General features: G+C 47.4%; 1 protein-coding gene across 2 annotated transcripts in view; it reads left to right on the forward strand.

Annotated features, from left to right (window-relative positions):
* PTPRE (protein tyrosine phosphatase receptor type E) overlaps positions 1-26,236 on the forward strand; it is a 171,316-nt gene that overhangs the window by 66,322 nt on the left and 78,758 nt on the right. For both annotated transcript variants that reach the window (XM_082611601.1, XM_082611602.1), the window contains exon 2: positions 4,246-4,268. The gene's annotated coding sequence lies outside the window, so the exon portion shown is untranslated. The remainder of the gene's footprint in view (positions 1-4,245; positions 4,269-26,236) is intronic.

Below are 26,236 nucleotides of genomic sequence, written 5' to 3' on the forward strand. Positions count from 1 at the left end.
ACGGGTTCGTGCCCCGGTCCGGGAAGATCCCACATGCCGCGGAGCGGCTGGGCCCGTGAGCCATGGCCGCTGAGCCTGCGCGTCCGGAGCCTGTGCTCCGCAACGGGAGAGGCCACCACAGTGAGAGGCCCGCGTACCGCAAAAAAAAAAAAAAAAAAAAAAAAAAAGAATCCGCCTGCCAATTCAGGGGACACGGGTTCAAACCCTGGTCCGGGAAGATCACACATGCCGCAGAGCAACTAAGCCCATGCGCCACAACTACTGAGCCCACGAGCCACAACTACTGAAGCCCGTGCACCTAGAGCCTGTGCTCCGCAACAAGAGAAGCCACCGCGGTGAGAAGCCCACACACCACAACGACCTGCTCGCCACAACTAGAGAAAGCCGCACGCAGCAACGAAGACCCAATGCAGCCAAAAATAAATACATTTATATATATAAAGAAAAAGTAAAATGCAGATGAGCCTCCCAAAATTTTTAAAATGCTGCTGCCCATTTAAAAGAGAAGCTTGGGGCTTCCCTGGTGGTGCAGTGGTTGAGGGTCCGCCTGCCGATGCAGGGGACACGGGTTCGTGCCCCGGTCCGGGAAGATCCCACATGCCGCGGAGCGGCTGGGCCTGTGAGCCATGGCCGCTGAGCCTGCGCGTCCGGAGCCTGTGCTCTGCAACGGGAGAGGCCACAACAGTGAGAGGCCCGCGTACCGCAAAAAAAAAAAAAGGCTCAAGGGTCAGTCAAAATAGAAAAAAGGAATTTATAAAAGAGAAGCTTGTAGATACACCCTCGGCAGCATACAGTCCACCCACTCGTAGTGTTTACAATGCTTCAGGCCCAGGGTGTGTACAAAAGGCATTTTTACTTTTGTCTGAACTTGGAAAGATTACCGAGTTCTGTCCATCTCAGAGCTTGACAAGTCAGAATAATTTTAATTTTTTCCTTAAATAGAGCTGTTCCGATGGACTGATTCTAAATTGTGCGGTTTTATTCTCTGCTTAGCAAGGTCTGGATGCACAATAACGTTGCTGGGTCTTTCCATATCTTGTGAGCGATCAGGACCAACCCTGCAGTGCAGCCACTTCCTGTGGGAGTGCCTGCCCCCATGACCTTGCCTGCCCTCCCCGCCCCCAGGGTGGACTTCCCCTGCTCCATGGCCTCGCTTGGCCTCTTTCCCAGGGTCTAGCTGGGCATCCTCCTGCCTCCGCTCCCTGGAAGCAGAGCGGCTGCCCTGTAGGCCCCAGGGCCAGACCTCCACACTTCCGTGGTCAGGAGGCCCAGGGCTTCTGTGAACCCAGCCGCTCCCATAGGGCTGTTTCTCCCCACAGGAAGTATGTGGCCAGCCTGGGCCTTTCTAGATCTTTCTGGCCCATAGACCACAGTGGAGCTCCTTCTAGGGTTAGAAGGGGCTTTACGAAATTCTGCAGTATGCGTGTCGCCCTGAACAGAAGGTCGTTTTGTGGGCCCTCCTCCTGGCAGGCAGTGCCCCACACACTAGGAATGTAAAGAAAAGGAAGACGGTCCCTGGAGGAATTACAGCTTCGCTGGGGGGATGGAGACAAGAAAAGAAAAAACAAGCAAACCAGAGGAAACCACATTGTAGGCTGGTTTCAGCATCCCTGGGTTAGCATCCCTGCTGCCGTGCTTCCTTGTTCTGTGTGACACAGGTCAAGGAGCTCACCGAGCCTCAGTCTTCTCATCCTTAAAATGGGTCTCATCTTGCCTCCTAGGATTGGCTGTGGGCTGTGGGTGAGATGCCACAGGAGCTACCAACGCACTCGACTGACCCAATGAATCAGTAGCTTCTCTCGTTTCCTTTTTTAGAGGACGGTGCTGTTCTAGTAAGACCAGGAGCCTTTCCAGCTGTGGCACTGCCCCGTGCAAGCTCCTCAGAGACACCCCCCTCCAGAGGGACGTGGGTCTGTCCATGGGAACCAGCTTCCCCCACCCCCGCTTTTTAATGTGCTTATTTCACCATTTTAGCGATTTGCTCAATATTACAGTAGCCATCTGCAGGAGGGCCTTGGGCTAAGGGAAGTGTTCATGTGATAAAGGCTGACTTCAGAGGATATTCTGGTTGCTTGATTTTTGCTCTGATTCTGCACTTTAGAGAAGCTGATGGCTGTGGTTTCATGTGAACGTGTGTGAGCCCCAAGCCAATATAATCTGCCATCTGTTTGTAGAGCCCACTGTTTCATGTATTTTTGCTTTGCTTTAAAAATCACTTCAAAGTTTAATTCAAAACTATTAATCGGGCTCATTTGGGATTTAGTCCACGGTACTTTTACTCATTTATTTAACCGTCCGTTGACTGTTCTTTTCCGCCCTGTGGTTTTTAGTTGGGTTTGATTCAAGGCTGCAGCCTTGCTAATGCCTATCGCTGGGTTTTGTTTTACATTAAAATGACTCAGCATTGCATTGGAAGGGAGTTTTGAGCATTTCTATGAATCCTCCTGAAATATTAAGGGTACCTTGCACTCCTGGCTTGTCGCCATGCTTGGCCCCAGGCAAACACCGCAAGTCACTCTTTCCAGCATCTTCCCAAGCTCTCTGGGGGGATTGGAAGGAGTGGACTCTTGTAATAAGTTATTTCTACGAAAAAGTGGTTCCCATACCCCCAGTAAGCCCCCGTCGCCCAACACTCAGTGCTCCCCTTACCCTCCCCCCACTTGCTTTGTGTGATGCTGGGCTCCTTTGTACTCTGGGAGCTCTGTGACTTTATATGCTACTCAACAGATATGTCCTCCATTGCTTTTTTGTAGATTTGTGGAACTTTCTATATCCAGAATCTTGTCATCTGAGCATAAAGAAGAAGTCCTATTTTTTTCTTTTCAATTTCTGTGTATCGTTTTCTTGCCTTAATCACATTGACTGGGACTTCCAGGGCAAATATGAGTGGTGAGAGTGGGCATCCCTGCCTTTGTCCCGATATGAGGGGGGAAGCATTCAGTCTTCCACTGTGAAGAACAATGTTAGCTGTGAATTTGCCCAAGTAGATTTCAAGATTCCTCAGTATCAGAAGAACTAGTTAGTCTCCTTCTGTGGCTTCGAACCTGCTTCCCAGGTCAACTTTGTAATTAGTGCAACCACTTGTTATACTTGTGTGCTGTAGTGGATACACTTTGGTTTAACATATCTATAGCCTGACCGTGGCTAAGATAAGTAGTCTATTTGGTGGAAAACGCCGTGAACTGCATTAGCTGTTAAAAATAGCGACATCAAAACACGATTCCACCGCGCAGCAGGCTGAAGCGTGATAAACACAGTGCACGGTCTCCAGCCACGGGGTGATGAGGGCTCACAGCCCTGGTGTGAGGCTGCCTTACTGGCCTCTCCCACAAGAGCAAGGTCATGTCTGTCACCTGAGCAGAATGGATAAACAAAAGGTGGTCCATCCATGTAATGGAACAGTATCCATCCATAGAAAGGAGTCAGTCCTGGTAACAGGCCACAACATGGGGGAACCTCAAAAACATACTAAGTGAAAGCAGCTAGTCACTAAAGGCCACATACTATACAATCCCATTTATATGAAATTTCCAGAATCAGCAAATCCATATCGGAAAATAGATTAGTGGTTGCAGGGGCCAGTGGGTGGGGAGAGGGTGGTCTGGGGGAGTCATGAGCTAATGGGCAGGGCGTTTCCTTTGGGATGATGAAAATGTGCTACAGTGAGATGGTGAGAATGGTGGCAAAACTGTGATGGTGCTAAATACCATTGAATTGTATACTTGAAGCAGGTGGACTTTATGGGATGTAAATTATATCCCAGTAAAGCTGTTGAAAACCAAAGAGCATGAAAGCTAAATGAATGGGGAACGAGCAAGCTGGATACTGACTGAGCTGGAAAACTGGGGTGAAGGGGGGTGTCCTGTGTGGGTTTTAAGAGGCTGTCTGTGGGGAGCTGGGCTGAAGGGATGGCTGGGGGTGGGAGGGGACATTGTAGGTCACAGAAGGAGCCGCTAACAGATGGAGCACCTTAGGGGCCAGAGGCTAACACTTCAGATCCAGGGCTGCCATGCTCCACCATCAACCAGTGACTGCAGGAGCATTTGGGGCAGGACACTTTTGAAAGCTGATGATGGCAGCAAAAAGAAGTTATTATTACAGAGATTAAAAGGCCTCAAGAAGACCCCACATCATGAGGCAAAAACGGGCATCAACTAGTGCTGTAGAAAAAGCAGTGGCTAGAACGAGCACTTTTTTTTTTTTAAACCAGAAAACTGACCCTCTCTTTTTTTCTTTCTTTTTCAGACTATAGCCTTCGTTTTCTCTTGGTAAGTACAAAACTTTAAAAAATTTTTCTCTGATGTGTAGCTAACTAGCGAAAAAAAAAATGTTTGGGCTTTCAATGTTTGAGAAGTATTATCTTCTAGAGAAAGAAGGCCATATGGTCAGCGTGTTATATTTGAATTTTATGCCTTAACTGGCTTGAACAGGCTCATATCACACTTTTGGTTACATCATTTTTTTTTTTTTTTTTGGCGTTTAGAATCTGGCTCAGCTGCTCAGAATCCTGAAATGCATTGTTGAGAACACAATTTCCACACGCCTGCCCCTCACTGACTTGTCCTTACTTTTGAAAGGTCCTCGCCTTATCGCAGTGGCACGCATTTGGGGACCGCTGGCAGCACAGTGGCACATAATTGCATGGATGGTAATTGCTTCTTAAATTGATCTGCTGTGGGGAAAACTGCTGAAAAGGAGTTTTTCCAGATTGCACTTTTAGTGAAAAAAAGAAAAACAACAGTGTTGGCATTCCATAATTTTTTACCTTTTGAGGCAATATTCCATGGCCTCCAGGTCCTAGTACTTGGTAAAAGAAACACCATCTCCTTTTTTGTGTTCGCTTAATCAACTTAATGCTGTCAAGTTTCCTAAGGAAATTGAGCGAAGACCATCTAAGAGCTTTTGAAGTGGCTGCAGCCTGTGGGCAGGTAACACATGGTCTGCCCTGGTATGTGCGCACCTCCTGTGAGTGAACCAGGATGTGGGCCGCTGGGATGTTGCATTTCTCAAATGAATCACCTTATTTGAAATACCTTGACTCTGTTCAGAATTAGTCTAAGGCTGATGGCTGGATTCTTTGGCCCCAGCTGGCCCCTCTTTTCGAGGGTGTGCCTTTCATTTGGGCATCAGGGCTTATGGTTATTCCTGGTGTGATCAAGGGCATTTTGGTGTACAGACTGTTTCTCCTTATCTCGAAAAATGCTAAATATAGTCAAGGATTTATCAAGACAGAGAAGAGGAAAACTTCCATTTCCTACCTACTCAACTAATTTTGTTGTCCATGTTCTTTATCCTATAATTATTGGATGTTGATGATTCTGAATGGCACACTTTACTTGGGCAAATGGTCACGGTGGGATCAAAGAGAAGGGTCATTACTGGAATAATATTAATGGGATAGAGACTTAATTAGAGGAAGTCTGCGATGCCTTCTTGCCTCAGAATCCCAAGCGAGAGGTATTGCTCGCTCGTGTGGGTTGGAATGGATATTAAACCTGCTGCCGTCAAAAGCAGTGGATCCTGACCGCACTGAAATTAAACATTTGAGGGCAGGCCGCGCAGACTCTTCTCCTTCCGAAATACAAGGCGTAGGTTATGATGCGTTAGAAGTGTCTGACCTTTGCTTCCCTCAGCTCTCGACTCAGCACTGGCCCCTCCACACCCAGGTGCCATCCACCTGCTCTAGGATTTCCTGGCCTCTTGGAGGGTTGACCTGCTGCCTGGCCATGCCTGGGTCAGCCTCACTCTCAGCTGAGTGAGCCCATGACCTGTGCTTCTAGGGGCCCCTAGCCTCCAGTGTCTCAAACCAGCCCCACGTTCAGAAGTTCACGCCCCATCCAAAGGCAGCTGAGCCTGTGTCCAGGAGGCGACTTCTGACCTCTGGTTCTACCATAGGTGCTTGGCAGCCACCAGCTTCAGGTAGCGTCTCTTCCACCTGGTCCCATTCTTTGCCTCCTTTTCAATAGGAAAGTAAAGTTATGCTTAGGGAGCTGTGAGTCCTTAGACGAAGAGCGTTTCTGAGTTCCAGAGTCTTTCTCTTCCGTGTGAGGAAAGTGTGCTGGAAGCATGAACTCCCCAACCGTGGTTACCTTAGGTGCTGCCTTTGTTTGGAATTGTAGGTCTTTTAGCCTATGGCAAGTTCATTGCCAAACATTTCAGACTCCTTCCAGAGCGTCAGGGTTTCAGCTAACAGAAGGGGATTTATTTTTAATTGGTGAGGTTGGAAACTTGCTTTTGAGTCAGTTAGAACTAAATAAATAGGTCACCTTGGGCAGATCGGGAGAGAGTAAATGCCCTGAGGTTGGCCACCCCAGGCCACCGTCCACACTCGGTGCAGTGGCTCCAGAGGAGTGAACATGCCAGCGTCTCAGGTGTCAGCTCTTCCTAGGATTCTTGTGACATTTAAGTGAAATAACCCAAAGTCTAAGCATTTAGTAAAATGGTTATTGTCCACGTCATCAGAAAATGATGAAAATTGTTTCCAATGTTTAAAGAAGGCATTTAACTGGGTAGCGATGTATTCACTGTATTATAATGGATATTTAAAGGCATTTCCTTGTCTAGAAATAATCCCTGATTTTTCATTTAACAAAAGGCACTCTGTGTTAATATTTGACTTTTTTTTTTTTAATTTATTTTTGGTTGCGTTGGGTCTTCATTGCTGCACGCGGGCTTTCTCTAGTTGTGGAGAGCAGGGGCTACTCTTCGTTGCGGTGCGCGGGCTTCTCATTGTGGTGGCTTCTCTTGTTGTGGAGCACAGGCTCTAGGCACGTGGGCTTCAGTAGTTGTGGCACGCAGGCTCAGTAGTTGTGGCTCACGGGCTCTAGAGCACAGGCTCAGTAGTTGTGGCACACGGGCTTAGTTCCTCCGTGGCATGTGGGATCCTCCTGGACCAGGGCTCGAACCCGTGTCCCCTGCATTGGCAGGCAGTTTCTCATCCACTGTGCCACCAGGGAAGCCCAATATTTGGCTTAAAAAAAAAAAAAAGTCAATTTCAAACTGGAGAAAGAGGAGTCTTTTTAGTACAACCACACATTCTCATATTTTTCTTCTTCTTTTTTTCAGTATCTAAAAATAGATCTGGGAAGTAATACTATAGTTCATATCGATCATCAGATACAACCAAAGTTCCCTCAACTGGGGAATGCGTGCAACTCTGTGGGTCTCAGTTGCATAGCGTTCAAAAAATGCAGTGGAATTTCAGAATTAAGAATATACGGAAGACACATAATTAAGGTTTAAATATTTTCTCCAGGCTCTTTGAGGTCTTACGTTGTTATACCAAAGCGTATCCACCAGTAAGTAAAATTAAATGACACTGCAGTTTGACGATTTCACTTTGGTTCATGGAAATACCCAAGGAGTAAAAGAAAACCAAATTAAAGTGCTAATGTTAAATAACAGTGAATTTAATTTTTAAAGTAACTTAGAATATTCATTCACTAGCCTTGTCCTCTGTAAGGATCTATGAGTCCAACTCTATCAGTTTCAATACATGTGATTTTCCTCTTCCAAGTCATTTTTCTTCCTTGGTGTTGGTCTGAACAGTCACCATGGTAGAGAGGAAAAAAATAAAGAACCTGAAGGTTTTTAAATCAACTGCAGGGGACTTGTTCTCCCAGGGTGGGGTGAATACTCCAAGCATCCTTTCTGCCTGTCTCAGCTGGGGTTGCATTTCTGTTGGCAGAACAGGTGTTCTATGTCCTGTCCTGGTTTCTGAATCTGTAGGAAGAACAGAGAAGCATGATGGGCAGAGCACAGGAGATTTGAAAACTTTCTAAGAGATTCAATTCCCGTTTCCTTCCTTTGCCACGTTCTCGGGGTTTTATTAGCATGCATGGACTGCACGGGTTTCCTATCCAAGCAAAATGTGTTTCTCCCAACAACGAAGCAGTTATTCTCCCACAAACTGAGAATAGAAACTGACAGCCAGTTGGAAGAATGCCTTTGGATCTGATGGTGACAAACAGCTCAATCCCTCATTTATTTCCATTTCCATTTTCCCCCAGGAAAGTTTCAACATTCTTCCAAGAAGTACCTCCTAAAAGCGTCCAATAAGTAATCGTTTGTCATATAGCAAAGGCATGGATATTAAGCTGTCAGAGTTTCCATTTAGAGGAAATAGGAACATAGCTCTCCTATATAAACGCGTGTCTCATCTCTGAGCTCCCAGCAGACCCAGTTCAGAGCTGGAATTCTTCTTCTAGAAATCCTGTTCCTGCTGACAGGAAAACATGGATTCTCACAGGCCAGGATGGCTCCCCAGCGTCGTCCCCGTAGGACAAGAGGTAAAGGGAAACTGAAAGGGGAGCCTTTCTTGTCCCTTGGGATTTATGTCATGGTTTATTTTTATGTGATGTAATTCCTAAGGTATTTAAAAATTGGGTTAAAGAATATTATCAGGACGCATCCGTTCAATGCAACATTGGCAAGCACTTTGGTTAACTTTGTGCAGCCCTGGGCAGGAAATCTGGTACTCATGCTTCAGGAAACTGTTTAATGCACCACGGCTCGGCCAAGTGGTGCATGGGGATGGTACGGAGGAACGGTCTGCTTTGGGGCTGCCAGGAAGCCAAGTAAGGCTCACTTTTTAGGAAAACAATCCCCAACTATTGTTGGGGCCCTGGGTTGCCTGGATGACACATCAAAATCCCACCCATTTTAAGCTGGACATTTTCTATTTTTATAATCAAAACCGCCCTCTTAATTTTCCTTAGCAACTAGATTTGTGAAGTGGCATTTTCGTTAAAAGTGACGCACTGAGAAAGTGGGAGGTAGTACCTAGGTGGCCGGGCAGCAAGCTGGTTTTCCGGGAGCTGGTGTCTGGGTTCACGAGGGCGGGGCCAGCAGTCTGGGGACAAGGTTGTCCCGTCTGTGTAGCTGACGTTGTAGGGACAGATGGCACCGTCAGCTGCAGATCTGTGCCGACTGCCTGGCTAAAGGCAGCGTTCACACTGGGGAAAGAAGACAAGATGTTTATAAAACCGTAGGGTGTGTGACTTACAGAGAACGTTCTCAGACCCACTGGGCCACAGAGTCAGGAAGGAGTCCTGCCACCACAGGGAACGGTCATGGACCAGTCCCCACTGGATACGGGACCTCGCCCCCAGCTGCAGTCCCATCCACCGGGGACGTCCCTGTGTGAATCGGGACATTCAGCCAGCAGGAGACTCGGTGCATTCTGTTCCAAAATTGCCAATTGGGAGTGACTTTTTAAAGACTGCTTATTGCGATGCAGAGTTTGCTATAAACTATTTAAAATGTTGGGAAAGGAAAGGTCCCTGTGGAATTGCTGAACAAAAATGTGTCACATAATGGATTCTCTGAGTAGCTTCTCTCCTTGTTTTGAATCGAAATGAACATAAGCTAAAACCAGAACTTGGATTTGTGTTATTTCATGATGGGGGCTGATGGAATTCTAGCAACTTTTAAAAAATATGTTGACGGTGTTCAACTGATTTCAAACAACTCTCCCAAGATTGATCTGCTCTCAGAAATGGTACAGATTTTGTGTTCAGGTCTTACATATATGTAACTATTTTTAAAGCTACCGTGTTGCTGCTGAGAAGTTAATTTTTTTAAAAAAACGTCATGTTGGTGGAAATTATTATTTGCAAAAGCAGGACTTGATCTATTTCCTGTTTTGCCAGATAACGTTGTAAATGCCTTTTGCTGAAAACCTAAATGGCATTGCTGATAACTCACGTGCAGTTCATTGTCTTCTTTGGGCCCCATTGACACCTAGGCGCGGTCTAGGTGTGCGTTCCCACCTCCGCCGTCAAGATGGGGAGACGGAGACTTGGGCAGGCACGGAGGGGTGAGAGTACAGTGGGAAGGGGCTCACGGGTCCCCGTGTTCCCTGCACTGAGCCCAGGTTCCTCTCAAACCTAAAAAGCAGTCAGGTCTCATGACCACCTCCAAAGGTAAGGTGCAGACCTGCCAAAAGAAACACAACAACAACGCATTTTCCGTTATGGAAAATGTGATTTTTCTGTTATGAAAGTAGTAGAGCTCATTACTGACTAAGGACATATCCTGTGGATTCTGCAAACAGTTTTCTGGTAAATAATTATGTTTGGGAACAGTTTTATGATCGCCTAAGTTGATCTTGGCCAGGGTTCCAAACCGTTTCCTCACGTTATCTGCTGACCGAATCCAGTTTTCTAATCTCTTCCCCCACTCTTGCCAGGCTTCCTTTCGGCGTGGCCAGTAGTCTGTCCATGCACTCGCCCAGCGTTTATCAGGTGTCTCCTGCAGGCTTACGACTGTGCCAGGTCTTGAAAAATGCAGCAGTAGATCCTCGTTCTGATTTCAGGAAATATTGCCCGCAGGGTCGATGTCTGAGTCCTTTCTTGAGCAGTTCTGATTGTGTGTTCTGCGCAGTAGCCTAGAAAAGGATTGGTCAGAAATCAAGCTTAGTTCTAGAAAGCTGAATGACTTGGACGTGTCCTTTCATACCCTGAGTCACGCCTTCTTTGTTTAAAACATAAAGAGCCCTGTAAGGATTTTTTAAAGGTCCCTTCATGACATAAAGTTCTGTGATCGAAGGCAATGCTTCTCTGGATTTTGAGTTAACAGCAGAAAGGCCCCTCAGGTAACCACTGCTGCGTATCCTCCGTGTTTGGGGGCTGTCACCTTCATTGCCTTCCCTTCTGGGATGAAATTTGTACAGTGTGATGTAAAGTTTCTATAATCTTTGCTTTGAAAAGGAAGCAGCTGTGTTGGTGCTTTCTCGTCCCTTCTCTCTCTTACTTGTATCTGCTCTCCTGCTGTCCTCCGAAAGAAGCAGGAACCTGTAAAAGAGGATTTTATTCCTGGAAAACAATATTGGAAAAGCAACCTTCTTCTTTCTGTGAGGTTGCTTCCATATATGCGGGAAGTAAAAGCTGGGATTCCGTGGGTTTTGATTTTAAAACTTAAGCAGAAACATCAGTTAACAAAACAAAGGTCCTTTCCCCACTGTTTTGCAATCCATCCTGGCAAAGGGTTCTGGGAGCCTGCTATGGTGTATTTTACCTGAAGAACTGATGGACGGGGAAGGTGAGTTGCTTCGTCTCATCAGATACCATGGAAACCCCAGTACCACTGTGCTCCCCTCTTGTGAGCGTCCTCCAAAAAAGATCCTGGCTGAAAAGTGTGTGTTGCTGAGATGAAGGTGGAGATCCCGAAAGCACACGATGTGAGCGTGATCAGATGCAGAGGCATCACTGTTTCCAGGATCTATTTTTGGCTTCCTTCCAATGTGAAGCCAACACCGACATTCTGTTGTGCTGTTTCCCGCTGTGGGTGGATTTATTTAATTTTTCATGAGTGATTCAGTACCCATGGCTGTCTGTTTTCCTCCTGTGCAGCTGAGGATTAAGTCATGTTTCCTTTTAAAAATTACTTTTGATAGAATCTGAGTAACGTGGTACTCAGAGGGTTTGAGACTGAGGGACACAGTAGTATCACTAAGACAAGGCGCTTAGCTTACAAAATGGCAGTGATGGTGTCACCCTGTGACTGGGATGATCTCCCCCAGAGGGAACTGCGTCTTATCAAACAGCCAAAAACATCTCTCTCTATAAAAATGTTTTTGTAGGTTGTGTGATTTTTTTTAAACTTTTTTTTTTCACGTTGCAACAAATCCATTCCACTTGGAACGCCACGTGGTAGGGTTCCCTAACAGGAAGCCTAGTAACGGAATCAGTTTCCATGCAGGTCCACGCTCTTTCCCCCGAGTGGCCTCTGTCTGCCCGGCTGGGTTCTAGTAACCCCTCTGTGTCCATCACCGTACGTGACAGTAACCCTGGACAGCAGAGCTGTTCTGCTCCCGTCTCAGGCTCACTCCTTGCCAAACGGCTTGCACTCAGCGGCATCTCAGCCCTGCTCCTTGAGATGCATGAGGAGTGAAGATCATCCGTCTTTACCATGAGGCACTCCCTCCTGGCCCGAGCACAGACCAGGGATCCTCCAGACAAGCAGTCCAGGCGCCTGCCCTGCACCCAGGGCTTCCAGCATCAGATCTCCACGGTGCTGCCTGAGAAGATGGGTGAGCACCAGGAGGGCAAACGCAGGGACCACAAAGGTCTGAAAGCAGTAGGCGATGGTACCAATCAGAGAAGAATAACAAAGGAAGATGGGGATGCGGTGGGAGGGCAGGTGGGCAGCTCCGTGGAGTCAGTCCAGCCGAACAACATGACCAGGAAAGGAGCAGAAGGGGGGCCGGCTGAGGGGTCAGGAGGCTCTCGCCGTCGCTCCCAACGGGCTGGGTGGCTTTAATCAAGTCGCCCACCTCCTAGGAGCACCGTCTCCTTAATCGCCCACCCCTGGAAGGCTCCGGCATTCTTTCCATCCAAGATGGGACCCCAGGAAATAGCAAAGCTCTCGTACAACATTAACAGCACAAGAAGTCATCTGTGTTCTGGGTGAGGACACTGGAAGGTGCACGAGGCCATGGCTGGGGGGTTGCTTTTCTTTAGGGACGATCTGCCTTTAACCAACATCCTAGGTTCAGGCCCAGGGCTTCCCCGAGCTGTTTCCCTGCAAAAGAGACACCCCTTCCTCAGGGTGGCTGCTCCTGGACCTGGTAAAGCTCAGGAAAACCAGATTCCCTGAGAGCCAAACTGCAGGCCTGGAGCAGGAACCTCCGATGCTCCATCCGTATGTACATGCACCACTGTCAGACCTTCAGCTACCACACCAGACATCCAGGTACCACTCCAGACATCCAGATACCGTGCCGAAAATCCACACAGCATGTCAGAAATCCAAATATTGTGTGGGAAACCCAAGTACCTGGTCAGAAAATCAAGAACTGTATCTGGGCCTTTGTAATAATGGTACAAATGGGAGTCTTCATTTTCACCGGACCATGGTGAGCCCTTTCTGAAATTCATTTTAGAGATTAAAAATTTAACTTTTATTTCAGCTGGGCTATAACACTGCTTATAAAAATGTGTCTGTTGTATATATCACAGTGTCCCTGGCAAATCTGAAAAAAAAGTTGAAATTGCCCCTAATCACAGAACCCAGTGGGCTTGACTGAGGGTGAACAGATGATCGAGGAAACGGTTCCTTGAAATTTCTACACCAGATTCTGGGAAAGTCAGAGAACCGTTATCAGTGGTGTCTGAGCAATCCTGGCAGTGCTCTCCAAAAATCCACAGGAAAGGGTTTCCTTCAAGGGTATGGTTAAAAGAGAATTAAATACTAATCTTGAGGAATGAAAAGTCAAATTCGGAGAATGGTCTGATGGCATAGGACTGCCTGTTCAGCTTTAGAAAATGCATATTTAAAAAAAAAACTTCTGTTTTCTACGTTTTCCCATGATTTATGTAATGTGTGACACTTAACGTGAAACTAATGCTTGATTGGATCCTTGCAGAGGGACAGAAACAATCGATTTGGCCCCCATGGCTGACTGTGACATGTAGGGGTGTGTCAGCTCCTGGAGGACAGCAAATGTCCTAATTCAGATCCCCAGGGGTGGCCTGGCACGTAGCAGACCTCCGCGTACAGTGGATGAATGAGTTAATGAATGAATGGACTGAGGGAGACTGGGGAGCGAGGCAGTTAGCAGAAAGAAAACTGCATTTTGCCTTCTCCGCAGTGCCTGGGGCGGCACTTAGCAAGAGCAGGGCCACCTACAGAAGATGCCAGATTGCTTGTTCAAAAAGCAGGATAAAAGCTTTTTCCTTTCTTCCGTGGTCTCTCTCTGGACCTGCCAGAGCGTTTTATACCTTCCATGTAATGTCATGCTCCCTGGGGGTACGGGGATTCTCTCAGGCAGTATAGACCCTCAGAGATGCCTGGCACCTGCCCTGGAACTTGGCAGGTGGCGTTTGCGTATCAGGGGCCAAAAAGGGACCTTTAGGAACCAGTACCTGGGAAGGGGGCAGAAGATGTGAGTCGAGGCCTCAAGCCCCTGGCAGGACGCAAAATTGTTCCATCAGACTTCACTTGCCAAACGCAAATGCAGAGACAAAATTCCTCCAAATTCAAGAAAGCGGCTGCAGCATTAAGCCCCAGGCCCTGAGCCCCTTCTGAGTCTCTGGTCTCAGACCCCGAAGCCGGCTCTGGTGTGAGAAATGGCGGTCAGAGCACTGGAATGTTCCCCCGGGGCATTTTGCGATAAGGGATTTCACCACCACCCCCTCCCTGGGAACATGATCTATTTCCAGCTAGATCTTTACCTCTCCCTGCTTCCATCATTAGTTTCTGGAACGGTCTCACCCCCCGCCCCCCACCCCCCGCCAGCGCTGCCAGCCCTCCGTATCCGACCCCCAATCCCCGGTGATTTTCTGCCTCCCTGTTTCGATTTCTTTATATTGTTGTGGAAACACTCACTACTCTTTGGAATGGCCATATTCATCCACTCTCTCCCCTTCTGGAATGTAAGTCCTGTGTGGACAGGGATCTTGTCCCTGTGTCCCTGCACACAAGTGCTGGCACATGAATGAATGAATATGCTTTAATACCCCTTACACTGCTTTAGCTCCATTTTGGAGCAAGAGGGGTATAAATAAATAAATGAAGGCAACTAACAACCCCCAAGATTTCCAGTAAATCCCCCAGGATTTCGTCTAACGCCAGACTGGCTTCAATGATTTCTTTCACAGGTGAGGCTGAACTGGTATTGTTTCACCTTGTGCCTGCATGGCAGATGTCAGATGGACATGCTGGTACTTCTGGCCCACTTTTTGCCTGAACTCGGGGGAGAGCAGTGTTCCAGGTGTGCACTGGTCCCCGAACCAGGCCAGAACTACATGTTTCAGCTCCATTTGGTTGTTTTCTTTTCTTTTTTTTTACGGTACACGGGCCTCTCACTGTTGTGGCCTCTCCCGTTGCGGAGCACAGGCTCCGGACACGCAGGCTCAGCGGCCATGGCTCATTGGCCCAGCCGCTCCGTGGCATGTGGGATCTTCCCGGACCGGGGCACGAACCCGTGTCCCCTGCATCGGCAGGCGGACTCTCAACCACTGCGCCACCAGGGAAGCCCTCCGTTTGGGTTTTTAATGGCAGTTCTCTTACCAACCCCTCCACTCATTTTAGGCAGATTCCTAAGAGCTAAGGGGTATGCTTTCCAATCAAAGGCACCTACACGCCTTGAAATTCCTTGTCTTGAAAGGCATGTGTTTTAGGCCAATCAATTAAAGGTGTAGTCTAATATGGGGACCTGTTATCCACCAAAGGTTTTATACACCAAGAAGAATGACCGAGGTTCAAGCCCAGCACATCGCCATGTAAAGGAGCTGGCACAGCACAGTGCTGAACAGTGGGGAGTGCCAGCTGGACCCAGCTCTCAGAGCAGCCCCCAGACCCCGGGGGAGAGGCGGGCAGGGCTAGGCACCTCGATGCGGAGAGCTCTCACTGCCCGGGACCCCTAATTATCACCTTCCTACACCAAGCTGCTGGTCGCAGCCTTACCCTCCCCGTCCTGGGAGAGTAGGTGACATGGGTAACTGAAGAAAATACAAGGAAGTTAGGTGAAAAAGACCTGAATGTGCCAAATAAATCATGCTAGCCTGAACTGACCCTGCGGCGTGGAGTAGGATAGGATCTCGGAATTAACAGTGTGTTTTGTGTTATCCCACAGGGGGTTTGGTCAAAACCCCCTGAATTTCAAGCAGGTAAGCTTTTAGCATTTTTGCAGCCCACTGTCATAGAAGGAGTTACATTCAGAAGCCGAGTCTCACCACTTCGCTGTATTTTTAGAGAGTGAGAGCACCATCCCCTCCACGGCCCACAGCCCTCGTAAGCCCTGCAGCCTGGACCTCTGACTCGGCACTGTCACATCCAGGAAGCTCCTGGCTGCAGCGGCCTCCTCCTCGCTGCCTGGGCTTCAGACACGTTGAGCAAGACGCAAAGCACACCATCTCTCCAGGGAAATGGATGGAGCAAAATCAGGAAAACAAAAACAAGGAAACTGCCTATAGCCCAGTGGGTTGGTATATCTCATGAGTAGACTTGGTGCCTCTCAAAATCTCCTTATCCTCAGAACTCAGAGCACCTTAAGCCAGGAGCCATGCTTGGGGTTCTCCTCTCTGAGAAGGAAGACTTCCGATCTGTGTGGCTGGGGGTTGAATACTGGGGTCATCCTGGCTCCTGGGGAAGGGGTGCGGAGAGTTCTCTGCTCTGATGGAAGGTGGCACCACGGGATTGGTGCTGAGGGCGGAGTGATTCTTCCTGGTGTGTAAGACCTATGGTTGATAACAGGTTCTCATCTTAGACTGCATCTTCAATTGATTGATTTAAACATATCCCTTTTCAAGGCACGGGATTTCAAGGCTGGTAGGTGGCTTTGCTTGGTGGGCGTATCCCTTGAATCTTGAAATACATCGGAACTGGATGGAGCTATTTTTCTCCCTCTGAAGCAGAGGAGGTTAGCTCATGGCGGCCCCCCTCCAGGAAGAGAGGGTGCAGCCCCGGGGGCTTGCCAGAATGTGGGTGTCGCAGCCAGGAGGCCAGGTTCAGGGTGTCGCAGCCAGGAGGCCAAGTTCAATCACCAAGGGCTGCCTGACAACCAGTGAGTCCTGTGCTTTGTAGGGCCTCCATGTAAAGGACTTAGGTCCCAGAGGCCCCTAAATTCTCAGGGTCTGTGGACCCAGAAGAGCACCACAGAACTACTGGTACTCAGCTGATGGCCCAGAGCATGCAGGCAGGGTTTGGAACTGGACGGTACCCAAGGCTTCTGTAGTTTCATAAATAGCTCCATGCAATGGATTGTTATAAACACCTATGCAAACCCCCTGTTTTCCAATGATGCTGCAATAGTTGATTAATGCTTCTGGATGGCATCACAGGATGACTGAAGCAAGCAGTGCTTGGAGTTGTGGTGAATTTGCTGAGCATGAGAGGAAAATTGTCAGGTCAGGAGCCTAATCATTTTTAACTTGTCTCATTTGGCATTCTGTCCGAGTTTACACTCAGGCTACACATGCACACACGCTGGAAAAAAAAAAAAAATCCCAGACCACCTTGAACGAAATGGTTTTGACCTCTATTTCTAAAATGTGTGTTAGCATGAACAGGGAGCTTTCTCTGAGGGTTCAGCAAGCAATCTACTGCACCTGCTTCTGTCTTAGCTGCCAACCTTGGGTGTTAGAGTGTCAGGTTTCTCTGGGAAAATTCATGTCATGGACATCTTGTTGCCAGGAAGCGGCACCATTCACTTCTCATTTCAAGATGATGTAAAGTCTCCCATGTTATTCCCAGCGTGGATGCAGAGCAGTGAATGATGTCTAATTGTTTGGAAGGGAGAGAGCTGCTCTAAGAAGCTCCTCTAAGAAGCGTGCAATGTCGGAAGCTTCCGTTGCTCCGCAGCATTATAACTTTACTTCTGTTTCACCAAAGGCAGTTAATAGGGCTGAAGACTCTCATGCATATGATAGTAGAGAGAGGGGAGTATCTTCAACCTGCCCTGCTGAAAACATTGCTTCCACTGTAGAAAATAACCCCCTAGGAGAAGATGGGGGATGGGGGCAGGCTGCATGTTGCATACCAGGGGGCAGCATGTGGAGGGAGATAGTGGGGCCCCCATTCCTCCTGCATTACACTAACTCTAGATAAAGTCTATTCAAATTGCTCAGGAGTCTAACCAGACAAACTCCAGCTTAAGGATTTTTTTTTTGTCAGAACATCAGCACTGGAAGCTTCCCCAGGTTTTATAACTGTGGTGCCTCAATACGGAAGCCAAGTCAGTGGATCCCCGTCCATTCAGCGCACCTCCCAGCTCTCAGCGGCCACCCTCCGCCTCATTTCGTGTCCAAGCTGAGCTCAGGAAGACCCTTCTCTCCCCTGAAGGAGGAGTCAGAGAGGTGCAGAGGTGGCTCAGACCATACACACTCAGGCTGTGAACCCACAGACCCAGGCTGATGCGCCCCGGCTGCCGGGAGTCACTCTGAATGTTACAGCCCTCCTTCCTTCCTTCCTTCCTTCCTCCCTCCCTCCCTCCCTCCCTCCTTTCTTCTTTTCTCCCTCCCTTCCTCCCTTCCTCCCTCCCTTCCTTTCTTTCTTTCTTTCCCAGGGCTTGTTCCTTTCTTCCACAGTCTCTCTCAACTTGCCCTGGTGGTGTTTTTTTGCTATTTTTTAAATTAATTTTTTATTGAAGTTTAGTTGATTTACAATGTGTTAAGTTCTGCTGTACAAAGTGATTTAGTTATACATATATATACATTCTTTTTTTTTTTTTTTTTTCTTTTTGCGGTATGCGGGCCTCTCACTGTTGTGGCCTCTCCCGTTGCGGAGCACAGGCTCTGGATGCGCAGGCCCAGCGGCCATGGCTCACGGGCCCAGCCGCTCCGCGGCATATGGGATCCTCCCAGACCGGGGCACGAACCCGTATCCCCTGCATCGGCAGGCGGACTCTCAACCACTGCGCCACCAGGGAGGCCCCATTCTTTTTTTTTAACATCTTTATTGGAGTCTAATTGCTTTACACTGTTGTGTTAGTTCCTGCTGTATAACAAAGTGAATCAGCTATACATATACCTACACCCCCATATCTCCTCCCTCTTGCGTCTCCCTCCCACCCTCCCTTTCCCATCCCTCTAGGTGGTCACAAAGCACCGAGCTGATCTCCCTGTGCTATGCAGCTGCTTCCCACTAGCTAGCTATTTTACATTTGGTAGTGTATACATATATATACATTCTTTTTAAAGATTCTTTTCCATTATGGTTCATCATAGTATATTGAATATAGTTCCCTGTGCTATACAGTAGGACCTTGCTGTTTATCCATTTTATTTTATTTATTTATTTATTTTGGGCTGCGTTGAGTCTTCGTTGCTGTGCGCGGGCTTTCTCTAGTAGCGGTGAGCAGGGGCTACTGTTTGCTGCGGTACGCGGGCTTCTCACTGCGGTGGCTTCTCTTGTTGCGGAGCACGGGCTCTAGAGCGCAGGCTCAGTAGTTGTGGCTCGCGGGCTTAGTTGTTCCGCGGCATGTGGGATGTTCCCGGATTGGCAGGAGGATTCTTAACCACTGCGCCACCAGGGAAATCCCTATCCGTTTTATATGTAATAGTTTGCATCTGTTAATCCCAAACTCCCACGCCATCCCTCCCCCACCTCCTCCCCCTCATTTCTTTATGAAGTGGGAGTTGTAAGAAGTGTGTCTATTCATCGTTGCCGCCTCAGTTTCTTAGGCCCCCACGGCATTCCTTCCTACCTGGAGAGAGTTCTCTTTCTGTTCCTAAAACAACAAGCTTCTCAGCTTTGAGCCTGGCCAATCTTAGTGTCATGGCAAAAAAAAAGAAATGGAAAAAGGCAAAAGAAAACAAACACCAAACAAATAGAATGTCGGAAGAAAAAAAGACCAGAGTGCACAGGTAACATGAGTTCAACTCAGGTTAACGTAATGAATTGGGGCCAGACTTAGATTTGGCATTTTCCTTGAAGTTTGGCTTTGGTAAATGACCTACCTGCCTCTTCCAAAAAGTGACCTCTGAAATCCAATCCAGGTGATTTGATTTCTCCCCTTTCGATTAACACTGTGGAGTCAGGAGTCCAAGCCGGCTCTCAAGACCATTTGCAGTAGGAGGTAAGGACAGCTGACTGCTCACCCTGAGTGTCCAGATAAATTTTGTGTTTGCTCAGAAGGAAATGTGGTGAAGTCCGTGTGCTCCAAAGGAAGGCTCCCACCTGCCATTTTCCTGGCAATCTCCCATTTCCCTCCTCTGCTTTGGGGCTGTCACGGGGTGGACACGCCTCCCACCATCTGGAGTCGGGGCTAGAGCCTCAGAGAACCAGCATCTTTGAGTTCAAAGTGAGTTCCGCACTTGAACGTTTCATGCTCAGGAAATCAGGGCTTAAAGACTGAAAAGTCAAATCAGTAATTTCATTTATTTAAGCTACACTTCACAGGTTAGAGACCTCAGGAATTAATAAATAAGTACATGGACATGTATTTGTGTGCAGTTGTGTGTCTACTAGTTACAAGTAAAAGCAAGATAGGAGACGCACAGGTAGGAGCATTAAGCTGTTGCTTTAAAAATGAATATGGCAGAGGTTCAGTTAACATAAACTCCCAACAATAAAAATGTACAGTTCCTCATTTCTCGTCATATTACTTTTGCCTTTTTTTTTTGCATTCAAGAAACATTTGTTGAGTACCAATGTAAGTAGATTCAGGCAACTAATTGCTTTGCATTTAGTTTTTTTTCCATTTTTTCCATTTTTTAAAATTTATTCTTTATTTTTATTGAAGTAAAGTTGGTTTACAATGTTGTGTTAGTTTCAGGTGTACAGCAAAGTGATTAAGTTTTATATATATAATTCTTTTTCAGATTCTCTTCCATTACAGATTATTACAAGATGTTGAACATAGTTCCCTGTGTTATACAGTAGGTCCTTATTGTTTATTTTATATACAGTAGTGTGACCCGCTCATCCCAAACTCCTTAGGGTTTGCCTTTTTGAAAAGCATTTCTCAAGTCATTGGAAATAGTAAGAAAACTCTCCTTAAATTAATGAAGGGAAAAAATAACATATTTTTGGATGTTTCCTCTTGTTGTTTGAGATCTTGCTGCCCACGCGGGTGCCGGCACACACAGACACTTTTGGCCGTCCCCATTCACCACCACTGTGAGAGGAAGATGAGTTCAATGAACTAAGTTTTACGCAGCCAGGTGTTCGTTTTCCGAAAAAAATCCCGTGCGGGGTGATACAAATGGTTTGATTTAAGTGTGTGGTGTGACTGCATCGGGAAGCAGTGGAACCCCAGCAGCGATACTGCAGCATCACCATGGCAACCGGTGGAACTAATGGCCCCCTTCGGGAATAAAAGAGATCTCAAATCCTGTTGCAGGCGAGTAGCATTGGCTGCCTGCCGTAGAGATGGTTTCTGATGATTGTTTCAGAAATTCCTTATCAACAGAAAATGAACGAGAAGTGGCGTTTTCAGAAAATGAATGGATTTACAGGCAACTAATGTGATCATCTAAGGCACCCAGGAAGGCAGGGTGGCGAGTTATTCCGTGCACGCTGCTATTCCGGTAGCTGCTGGAAGCCTGGTCGCTGGCCCTGCCACGCAGAACACGTCTGTAGGATTGTTGTCGACCTGTGTTTCTTTTATAGGCTTTCCACTTCTGTCTGGATTTTTGCTTTATTGGAGGCAGAAATAATTGGGAATTCAATGAAAGAGTATATGACTACCTATGTACCTTGGTACATAGGAAGTACTCTGTAAACAGTACTTCAGGTCAAATTCTCGACAAAATGAAAGTGCCTGGGGCTGGTCGGAGGAATTGTAATATTGATGGTATTGACCACGACAGCAGCAGCAGAAGTGAGACGTAGCAAACCGTCCTCTAGACACTGGGGGCTGCTTTGGTGCGTTGATGTCGGTGTTCCTTCCTGAAGATGCGCGACTGGTCAGACTTGTCCGCACAGCCTTTTACCTCGTGCACTGTTAACCGTGTCCATGGGAAAGGCATTTTCTTTATGAAGGGGCAACATTTCCAGGGATACAGCTCGACCCATAGAATGTGAGATAAAGAAGCTCTGTAAAAAAAACAAAAACAAACTTCCACTTTAACGCAAGAGAAGGAGAACTTGGTGAGAACAAGCAGCCTTGGCAGCTTCAGTTTTTCAGATAACAGACTTGAGAGTAACACTTGGGGGTCCGTTTCCCTTTTTATTTTAGGAAGTGCTCTAGAGAGAAAACAGAGATCTTTCTGCTATAAGAAGTTCTCTCTTCAAAGCAGCATCATGCCTGAAATAGAATTTCCTCTTAGAATTTTCTCTAAGCTAAGTGGAAAACTCTAGAATAAAAGATTTTTACCTTTAAAGCCTATTTGGGGGAAAGGCTAGCATCATACGTGTGTGGCAGAGTTTTCCTGCACGTTTTCTTCACTTTCAGTTGTCTTTCAATTTAGTTTTGCCTTGAAAGAATTCGGGGGAAAGGATAACACTAGTGGTAATTTTTATTTGGAAACTAAATCTGAAGCATGGCGGACTCGTGATGGATCTTGCCATGTCTGTGCTTGCTCTCTGCGGGCTGTGAACCCCGCTTGTCCTGGGCGCTGGGTGTCTTCCCTTCCTCTGCCTTTTCAAGCGCAGTGCACCGGAGGGTTTTCATGACCCAGCTGGGACCGCCGACTGCAGCAGCCAGCAGCCGGGTTGCCTTGCTTCCAGCAGCCAGACTGCTTCTCTGCCAGCTTTCTTCCTGATTTATTTTAAACTTAAAAAAAAAAAAAAAAAAAAGGAAAAAAGGGCACTCCACCACTGCAAATTATAAATTAATTTGCAAGTGTTGATTTCCACTAGAGATGAGCCATCTCTCCTGACACTTTTTCCCCTACTGGATTTTGGGCTCTGGTTTGTGATGACATAGTCTGGGTACTGCAGCCATTAGCCTCAGAAGGACAATTACAGAGGGGATACCCACATAAATTATGTATTGCCTTTTGCATCAGTAGCCTGCTTGGAAATGTTCAAATTGTCAACCGGCGAGACTCCAGTGCTGTGGACATGGGTTTGAATGAATTGATCACCTAGGGGCTGTTCAGAAAGCCATGCTCTGTAAGTATCCGGGGATGCACAACACAGACGGGAAAAGGGATTTCTGGAATGTTCTTTATGTCGCTGGTTTTGGTTGGGAGAAAAATGCATTTTCCAATAGCTTTTAACATGTAATATCTAATGTTGCCTCTCACTGTTAATTTAAGAATGTCACAGCGATTCTATTCTTGGTCAAGTTTGTGTGTGAGCTTATGCTACCAGTTTGTAAAATGTAACATCCGTGCAGGTGGTGGGTGAGCAGTTTTTACAAACGATTTGTGCAGATTTTATGTCTTCCTATGCGTTAAATTGCTATTTAACATATAAGCATTCTCTTTCACTTAAAATATAATATCTAAATGTTCTTTAAGCAAAGAGAACGTGCTTAAGATTTTGGACATGCATCTTTCAGCTAACGTGGAAATTATAAAGACATTTTAGGAAATATTTGACATGAAAGCCGACTAACCAATTAAAAAATGGGAGGAAGAGATTTTTTTCTAGCTGTTTTCTTTCTTTCCTTCCTTCCTCCCTCCCTCTTTCTTTCTTTCCCTCTCTCTTTCCCTTCCTTCCTTCCTTTCTTTCAATTTCTTTCTTTCTTTCAATTTCTTTGTTTTTCTTTCTTTCTTTTTTTCTCTCTCTCTTTCTCTCTCTCTTTCTCTCTCTCTCTCTCTCTCTGTCTCTCTCTCTTTCTTTTTCTTCCTGCCTTCTTTCTCTTTTTTATCTCCTACTGCTACAGTTAAGGCTGTATCATTTTGTAATTGCATCTGTTCTCACAGTGACTGTATGTTTGATAGATGCTCAAATTACTTTTCAATTGCTAATGCTGCTCTGTGGGTAACTCAGATACAACTCGCCTTTGAATTATTTTGGATACATATGGTGAGAACAGGCTTCCTGCTGAGAAAAAAATATTAGGTTGCTTCCTACGAGGTAGTTCATTTAATCAGTTTATCCTGGGACGGCAGTCTTTCCCGGCAAAGTAGAGGGAACCCTTCCAGGCTCTTGCACACTCCTGGAGGGATGGCCCTTCATCCCAGTGTTGCCGTAAGGACTGCACCTGCTCGCTCACTTGGGACCACGCCTCTGGAGGTGCCTGTGCCCGGTGGCCGGAAACTGCCGTGCCAGGGCCGGCCTTCTCCCCGGGACCCCCGTTAGAAGGGCACCCCTGTGCATGTGGGCCCCCAGAAACATCATGAATGGGATCCACAGTTCACCTTAAATTTTGCTTTGTTTTTTTTGTTTGCCCTGTGAGAGCACATCAGACTAGTTCATGTTAGAAAGTCCAGAGTGAAAAACTTCATAGCACTTTGCCTCTTATGTGAAAGTGCGTCCCTTACCTTCCAGCCAACTTAGGTGCCGTCTGGCTGTTCTTCACTAAAGAGAAGTGTGTGTGTGTGTGTGTGTGTGCGTGCACTGTGTATGGGGCAGCACACAGAAAAGAGCAAGGGACCACTTCTCTGGGAGTTGGAAGCTAAGAGCATCCAGTCATAAATTCCTGTTCTTTCACACTGAGTGGCGTGGTTTTTGGTGTCCTGGCAAAAGGCTCGTGGTCAGGAAACCCTGAGCTGTTGTTCCCACAATACCTTATCCCAATCATGCACAGGGTGAATTTTGCATGATTTTTCTGCCTTTTGATGTGATTTAAATCCTCCTGCTCCCAGTATGGCTTTGGGGGCTGTGAGGTGGCCTGGGGTAGCTCCCACCCTGTCCCCCGGATCCTGGGCGGGCTCAGGGCCCCGCTCCCTAACACAGGCAGACTAAGGACTGTGCCTTCCGTTTCCTGCCCCTCGGGACCTCCCGGGGGGGCTGAGGGAGATAACGTATGGGAAAGTTCTCAGAACCAGGAACACACGGAGTCTGTGACAGTCAGCCCCCGCTGAGTAGGGCCGCCATGCGGCAGCTTGCTGTTCCTCTGTAATAAGGGGTCTAAGGGCTCAAGGGGTTATGGTCTCACCTGGTTTCCCCTCCCCCTGGCCCCCCTAAATAAACTCCCTCATTCGTGTTGCAGGAAGAGCACCCCTCCTGTCTGATGTCCGGAGGGCTGGCCCCTGCCTCGGGACTTCACTTACAGTCTGTGACCCCTGGGCAGGCACACTCCAGCCCTCACCCCCTCCCTAATCTAGAGCCGTGTGTCTGCTGAGCGGAGAGCTGAGCTGTAACAGAGTGTGAGTGCCTCCCCGCATTGGACCGCACCCCCGTTTGCTTACCTGTGCTGCGAGGAAGCTGCAGGAGGGAGCCCATCCCGGGAACAGGGGATGAAGGTTCCTGTTTGCAGGAAGTTTGTGTAAAGGTGGCCCCCCGTGCAGGAGGGCTCCAGAGGGGCCAGGGAAGAGAGCGAGTACCCTTCAGGAGGAAGCAGGAGTGGGGGTCACTCTGCTTCAGGGCCCCAGCGATTGGAACGGGGGTCCGAGGAGGGAAAACGCAACAGTGGGCGGGTTGGCAGGAAAAGCGGACACCTCAGAACCCAGGAAGGCAGGGCTGATGCTTCTTTTTTCATCTTCATCTTCCCTGCTCCTGGCATCCTGCCTGACACATAGCAGGTGTTCACGCAGTTGCTTCTACATAAATGAACATGAGCTGGTGAACGAAGCAACATCAGTTGGTTTTGCAATATTTGGGGGCGATACGTCTCATGTGTGATGTGTTTTGTCTCTCTACAAACACGCATGCGTAGCTACATAGTTTGAAGTATGGAAAGCGTTGGAGCCTTTGGATCAGAGGCTGGGTTGAAATCCTGCCCTGTCACTTCCTTGCTTTGAGACTTCGGGAGTGACTTGACCTCTTGAAGGTAGTACCTTCTTCTTCAGTGGCTGAGGGACTGAGATGACATGATTCTTGTAAAGCGCTCAGCAAACTGCCTGGCCCTGAGCAGGCTCTGTAGAGCATCACTATTACTGTTAATATTTCTTCCTTCATATTATCCTAATTGCACTGGGTAGCAGTCATTTGTATTTCTTTGGGAAACACATTTAAAAAGTCAGCCACGGGCTTCCCTGGTGGCGCAGTGGTTGAGAGTCCGCCTGCCGATGCAGGGGACATGGGTTCGTGCCCCGGTCCGGGAAGATCCCATATGCTGCGGAGCGGCTGGGCCCGTGAGCCATGGCCGCTGAGCCTGCACGTCTGGAGCCTGTGCTCCGCAACGGGAGAGGCCACAACAGTGAGAGAGGCCCGCGTACCGCAAAAAAAAAAAAAAGAAAAAAGTCAGCCACGCTCGGGGGAAACAAACTTTCAAAAATGTTTTCTAATGCATTAAAGAAAATATTTGCACCATCGATTTTAAAAGCATGCTGTACAGTTTGCATTTCAGAACTGTACTCTGTTACCTTCATCCTGCTAATAGTGTAAAAAAAGAAAAAAGAAAGCAGCACAATACTGAAGGCAGTTTTTAAGTCTAAACTAATCTTAAATAGCTGGAAGTTAAAAGTGCATTTTTACTCCATCCGTTTATGGCTGTTCACACGCAGACATAAGGTGCTGGGATTCTGCCAGGGTTTTAAAATTAGAGCAAAAGCAGTGAGACCCAACTTAATTAGTATAAATGTTGCCGTGTGACTTCTAATAATGAGTGTAATTTGCCATGCATGCTCACCACGTAATTTAGCACAATGGGACCCACAGAATGTAGGACTAGTATTTAATCCAGAGAAATGATTAATGCAGAAAGGGATGAAGTTTGGAGATTGGAATCCCGTATAGAAGCCGTGCGTGCCCACTGGGATATCCCGCCTGTGGTACCATTTCCAGCACTCCTTCT

This window comes from Mesoplodon mirus (assembly GCF_964341445.2).
Source record: "Mesoplodon mirus genome assembly, chromosome: 2".
Taxonomy (NCBI): Eukaryota; Metazoa; Chordata; class Mammalia; order Artiodactyla; family Ziphiidae; genus Mesoplodon; species Mesoplodon mirus.